This window comes from Peromyscus maniculatus, chromosome 19, assembly GCF_049852395.1.
Source record: "Peromyscus maniculatus bairdii isolate BWxNUB_F1_BW_parent chromosome 19, HU_Pman_BW_mat_3.1, whole genome shotgun sequence".
Taxonomy (NCBI): domain Eukaryota; kingdom Metazoa; phylum Chordata; class Mammalia; order Rodentia; family Cricetidae; genus Peromyscus; species Peromyscus maniculatus.
The window spans coordinates 43,444,239-43,451,378 of NC_134870.1; positions in this window are offsets into that span (position 1 = coordinate 43,444,239).

The following is a 7,140-nucleotide window of genomic DNA, read 5'->3' on the forward strand; positions in this document are numbered from 1 at the left end:
TTACTGTAGTTTGTGACTCATTCAAAATAAAAACCAAAGTCTTCATCTTTTACCAAATATAGACTCAGAAGACCCATAAGTTCCTTTTTTTTAAGTCATTCACATAGCTTTTCTCAGCTTTCCAACTTCAGCTTTGGTGTGCAATTTAGGAAACAATACTGCCACCCAGAGGAAGAAGGGTTGAAATGCACAGTCAAAAGGAGGAAAAAGTCACTTGCTTGGTTCCGGATTGCAAAAACAGTTGTGTTATGATCTGTGAGTTATGGAATTATTGAAATAATCCAAATACTAAAGGCTATAATTTGCATGTGTAAGAAAAAATGACACGACTCTTGATAGCTTGTGTTTTCACTCTTGATGCAAGTAAAACAAAGCTGCACAAATATAACCATCTTCCTGGAAAAAGTCTATTAACTTTCTAACAGCTACAGTGGGATTCCAAAGTGCACAGAAAATATTCTAGATAGAAAAGTTTGCCCAAAGCAGTCTGCAGAGAACAATGAGAACGTCTAACGACCAGTTCTAGCCTCACCTAAAACAAAGCAGGGCCTGCAAATAGGGCTCTGTAATTAAGAGCACAGGCTGCTCCTGCAGAGGACATGAGTTCAGTTCCCAGCACCCACATGGTGGTTCACAACTGTCTGTGCCTCCAGCTCCAGGAGCCCAGTGCCCTCTTCCAGCCTCTGTGGTGCACATACAGACAGACAGACAAAACAAACACTCATGCATTAAAAAATAAACAGCACCAAAAAAAATACTTCTAGAAAATGAACTTTCAATTTGGCTAATTTATAAATTTTGAGAAATATCAAGTGCTGGTATTTTATCTAGTTACTGCTAATGTAGATACAAACAATAAATTTGGTATATTTATTTTCCAGGCATTATTATAAGTATTTTCCAGAGAGAAGAATTTTCTACATAGCATATTACTAGGAAGATAATTACTTAATTTTTTCAGTCTTTATGGCATTTTAAACTACTATATTGCTATTTTCCTGAGAACTCCCAATCAGTGTTAAGTAATAACAGTGATAGTGGGAATGCCTACTCTGTTCTTGATTTTAATGTGAATTAATTCAGTAAGAGGAATGTGAGAACAGAGTCTATTCACATTGGAACAAAACCAAAGGAATGCTGTAAATTCTATTTTAAGGGTTAACACTCTTCAAAGAAAATTTTCAAGTGTACAAGGAAACACTGTACAAAGACTTTACACAGTGCTCTAACCTTGATTTCCTCTCTAAGGAGCAAATAATGAATGTAGCATGTGCCTGTATGTACTTTTTAGATTCTATGATTTCTGATAAAGTATGATCAGAATGACAAACCATAGTCAGATTCAAGATAGTTTACATTCACACAGGTGTGATACAGATGTCCCTATACATAAAATTATAGGGGATACAATTTAAAAGGCATTGAGACCTGATTTTAGTATTGCAACAGAGTACCCAAAGAATGGTAAAATATAGCTCTATAAAAAAATTGTGGCAGAGTACACATTTGTATGCAGGTGTGTGTGCACATGTGTGCATGTGGACTCCCAAAGTCAATGTCAGGTTTCTTCTTCCATTGCTCTCTACCTTGTATTTTGAGATAGGGTCTCTCCCTGAATCCAGAGCTTGCAATCTCCACAACCTGTGTTCTAGGACTACAGGTGGTGTTACAAGCTGTCTTATTTATTTTTCTATTGCCCTAATATGACATCATTACTAAGACAACTTATAAAGAAATAGTTTGTTTTGGGCTTACAGTTCCAGAGTTAGAGTCTATAACCATCATGGTAGAGAGCATGGCCCACAGGCAGGAAGCTCAGCAGAGGAGAGCTTACATCTTGATCCACAAGCACTAGGCAGAGAAAGTTAACTGGGAGTAGACTGGAAATAGATAATGAAGGAATATTTCCAAGTAATTTTCACAAAGTCAATATTACCTTGATATTAAAAGACAAAGACCTAACAGTAAAAAAAAAAAAAAAAAAAAAAGATAAGCATGAATGAAAAATTCTCAGTAAAATACTTACAACTGAGGGAGGCTCCTTGCTGTAAATGTGGTCTGGTAGGCTCAGTGATGTGTAATGAAAGAGAGAAATGTAGAACTGGGGACCCAGAGGTTTAAAGAGAAGAAAGTCCCAAGGAGAATCAAGCACTTCATTAACGGTGAAACAATGGAACATTATAGTACCAATGAATATGAAATCAGTGGCTTACAGAAGAAAGGTGTTCTGCCCACTGTTGACCCAACAAAACTTACCTGGGGTCCCTACTTATGTTTTACCACTCCATAATAACTTATTTATCTTGCATTTTACAGAAGTGTAAAAAACAACTTTAAAAAGCAACCCGGGTCCCCCATCATATTTCTCTGGCAATTGTTAAAGTAAGTAACGAGTATGTCAACAACTTGGTTATTGTCATCTTGCAAGGATTTCAGGTCAATGCCAAAGAACTTGGCAGCTCTTCTGTCTTATTTTTAACGCAATGGTATGTCCACTCTGATGGTAAACCCATCCAGCCCACACACTGGGGAAAATTAGTGGGGATTAGCAAACCAGTTAACTTTGGCAAGGAACTGAGCTCGCTTGCCTGCGACAGCCTGGAAGCTAGTTTTTATACCTGTAACAAAGCATCAAGATTTTGCAGGATCGGGTCTGGTGGTTGGCATGTTTAACAAGAATTCCTTAATACATCTTCTTAAGACATATTATTTCTGTTTCTGTGGGAATCATCCTTTGATTGCAAATTGGTTATTGCCATCTATAGAACCACTTGTACCAAATTCTGCCAATAAAAAAAGTGTAAGGAGATGTTTGGGCTGATGATGTAGTAGTTTACAGTTACTGTAAAACCGACAAAAGAAATTTTCTTGGTTCTTACTATAATGACTTGTGGAGGTTTCATAACAAATTTCCTCATCTCCACAGCAACTGTATCAAATTATTTTCTGTCTGTTGAGTAATTGGTGCAGTAATTCCTTGTATGTGGAATCTCTTTCAGAGTTTGCCCAAGCAGACACTCTAGTCACTGAATGAGATAGGCCTTTCTAACTGGCAGGATTCCTTTGCTCTTATGATGTATGCAATTAAAATATGGATACGTGAGCATATTGTGGAAACCTGTCAATGGACCTCAATAAGTTCAAGTGAAAGTTCAATTTTTTAGGTGTCAGTTGAAAGTTCAAGTGAAAGTTTTTAGTTCAACTGAAGTTTGAAGAATTTAACAAGGAAGGAGTCTTTTGGGGAGTCTTGGATACAGGGATTCATGAGCTGGTGGTTCATACATGTGATGGTCATCTTTCCTTTCATGGGTGTAAACTATGTAACAGTACTTGAAGGATTTATCTTCAGGTTGTGTAATTAGTGGCGCTATAAATTAGAGTTTACTAAAATACCATTATAGTTACAATTTAGAGTTGTTGAAACATGTTGGTGTGACCTCTTCCTCTCAATTTGGTTTTTTGTTTGTTTTGTTTTTAACTTTTATTGATTCTTTGTGGATTTCACATCATGCATTCCGATCCTACTTATCTGTCTCCTCACATCTGCCCTCCCCACCCCCAAATGAAAACCAAATGTAAAGGGAAAACCAAAGACCAAACAAAACAAAACAAAACAAAAGAGAAGAATCTTGTCTTGGAAGCTATAGTGTGGCCTGCTGAGTCACACAATTTACCCTTTAGTCCATTCATCTTTACTTGCAAGTGTTATAGCCACGAGTCATTGGTCTGACTCAAGGTCTCCACCACCAATTACGGGCTCTCCTTAGGGATCCTCTTGGATATCCTGTTGTCCTGTATCATGGAGACCCTGCTGTTTTGGATCTGTGGGTTCATGCTCCAACATGTTCATAGATTTGGTGGATGTTGGGGTGGGCCAACTCCTAGCCCAGGTTCTGGGCCTGGGTGGTAGCTGGGTTGGTCAGCCTGCCAGCTTTCCCTCATCATCACTACCTAGGCAAGTTCTCCAGCTCTATCTGGGCTAGCTCACCCATTGCAGCCTACAGCAAGGAATGGGGCCAGTTCTCCTGTTCTCAGGTCCTCATATTCGGGTACCCACATTCACATACCAGGGCCAGCTCTACAGTTTTGCCCAGGGAAGATGCCATGCCTGCTCTCCTGTGTGCTACAACTAGTATGGGGCAGGGCTAGCTCTCCCATTCTTGTGATTCCAGGGCCAGCTCTCCCACATGTGTCCCCAACCACAGGGTCAGCTCTAGTGTGGTGCCCAGGTGAGGTGCATGCCTAAGGTGAGAGGTAGGGCCATCTTTCCCCTGAGGGGTAAGGCCAGCTCCCCTGCTGCAAGGCCAGCCATCCCAGGGCCAGTGAAGGGAGGGGTTGGCTCAGCACAGCATTGTTTCACTGACTCCCGTGCTAACACAGTCCATGAACATCATCACCACAGACCCCAACAGCAGCAGGATCACGGACCTAAACAGGCAGTAGCCAGTGCCCGGATGTCTGTATGGCTCCAGGTGGTAGACCTGGCCACCCATATCAGCATGGTCCCGGGTGCAGCACAGTCCTTGGGACACCCTCATGGCCACAGGTTGCAGCCCAGAGCCCAGGCATCTATGTGGTGTTTGGTGGCAACATGGACCATAGAAATCAATATGGACCCTGGCTGTGGTAGGACCACAGACTCAGACATGGTGCTAGGAAGCAGCCTGGGGCCTGGAAGTCACCATGGTCCCAGGTGGCATCGTGGGCCACAAAGACCATCATGGCCCCTGCAGCAGCATGGTCCTCAGACACCAACATGGCCCCAGGTGGTAACGTAGACCAGAGGCTCCTGCACAACTGCCAGTGGCAAAGGGAGCCACAGACATCAACACAGAGCCCCCCTCGGCTGCTCCGGGGCCCTGGACCAAGACCTGGCCCAGACATTTCCTTGGACTTGGGTGGCCCGATGGCCATTTACATTAGCCTGTTCCTCACCACCCTCACCTATCCAGATCTGTCTCTCTCCCCAGCCCACCAACCATTCTGCCTCTCCGTCTCTCTCTCTCTCTTCTACCTCCCCACCTGGTACTCTCTCACCACAGTGGTGCCCAACCGCTCAGCACCAGGGCTCTTCATTGGGTCACAAGTGGCTCTTTTTTTAGTACTGTCCACCACCCCAGCTAAGGAATGGCTCAGAGCTGTTGTCTTTCCTCTTTTCCGAGCCCAGGCCTAGAAACCTAGGGCAGTGCCTGGTATGATGGTACCCTCTGGTGTCAGGCGGGCTCCTGGCTGATTTGCCCACCCCACCTCAGGTGGGGCCAGGTGGCTGCTGGCTATGCCCCCCCACACACACACTCAGACAAAAGTCTGGGAGGGTGCCATCTGTGTCCTCCGCCGATTCAGGCCCTGATGGCCTTGGTTTTTTGTTTGTTTTTTGTTTTGGGAGGGTTTGGGTTTTTTTTTTTTCAAGACAGGGTTTCTCTGTGTAGCTTTGGTGCCTGTCCTGGATCTCGCTCTGTAGACCAGGCTGGCCTCGAACTCACAGAGATCTGCCTTGTTTGGAAGGAGTCTGGTGGGAGATCTACCTCGGCTCCCTTCCCCATCTCTTTCCCCAAACCCACCCCTTCAAAGCCTGCCAAACACAGCTCCTCCCCTAGAGAGGCTCAAGACAAGAGGAGATATAAGCAACCCAGAAAACAGACTCATGGTCTGCTCTCTGGGGGGCAGGGAATTGCCCTGGAGCGTTTTACCCAATAAACCTGGGCTTTTCCTGATTCGATCTGATTCGGTTTGTTGCCACAGCCGAGAGGCCTTCAGAAGGCCTAAATCTTATCCCACCTGGCTCTGCCTTCGGAGTGCTGGGATTAAAGGCATGCGCCACCGCCCCGCCCTCAATTTGTTTTTAACTTTGAGTTGTTACCTTCAACTCAGATGTTTGGTTATGAAGTGAAAGCAGGTGGGTCTAAAGGTGACCTACGAAGTCGTCTCTCCCTAGAGTCCTAGTGGCTAAGAGTTTATACCACAAAACTTGTGCTTATGGCTGAAGGAAGAGAATGACGAATGAAGTCATCATGTAATCTACAAAATTCTTCTCTCCACACGCTTCCCTTCTTCTAATGGCGTGCTTGGGGGAAACAAATGTAGTGTCATTGATTCGGTGCCATTTGTCAATCTATTCCATGTGGATCTTTTTATATCTAAGAAAGCATTACCTAATACAAGGTCATAAGACTTGTAATCTAAGTTATTTTCTGTAAGTTTGAGTTTTTACATATTGGTATCTGCAGTTTCTTTAGTTAGTTTTGGAGTGGTGTGATACAAGTGGTTCATACAGATATTTAATTATTTACTCACATGTTGCTTAAAAGACTGTCATTCTGCCCACTTAATTACCTTCACAATCTTGTAAAAAGAAAATTGTCTACATATGTGTGAGTATAGTTTTTTATTCTTTCCTGATGCTAAATATCTAGGTTTAAATGTATTTGCAAACACAACTTCTATTTACAAATCGAGGAAAATGATAGCATTGACAACAATAAGGCCTAAAGTCAAGATTACTTTGAGGCAATCTAGAAGTATGCTTTCTGAACTAAATCTTGATTTTATCTACTCTCCATTCATATATTCAATTCCTAATCTCTAAGTGGTGTAACTTAGGGATAAAATATTTATAGGAATAACTTTAAGGCTATATCAGATCATTACTGTGAGATCTTAATCCATGAGGGTTGTGGCCATTAAAAGAGACACTAGAGAGCTCTCCACATGTGCAGAGAATAAACACTATATGAGAATACAGCCAAAATTACAAGTCAAACATGTGCAACTGGAGAGCCTGGAAACTAACCCTGATGGCAAAGGCAGAGAACATAGACCTCTGTCACGTAATCTTCCCAGTCTGTGGGGTTTCCTTAGAGCAGCCCAAGCATAGCAACACCGTGGGAGTTCAGGGACTTTAAAGAACTTAAGACAGGGAAAACTGAGTCCCTGTTGAGTGTGCTCACAGACCCTCCGTTCCACTAGTCTTTGATCAGATCTGACCAGATGAGCTCTCTAGCTTCTTCCTCCAATATTCCCACCCAGCAACTGTTGCCATCTTGCTCAAATACATACTCTTGAGTCTCAAGCAGAAATTGCAGCCACCATTGGGGGTCCACACTGGTAACTCTGCAACCTTGCAATGGAGAAAACTGAGGA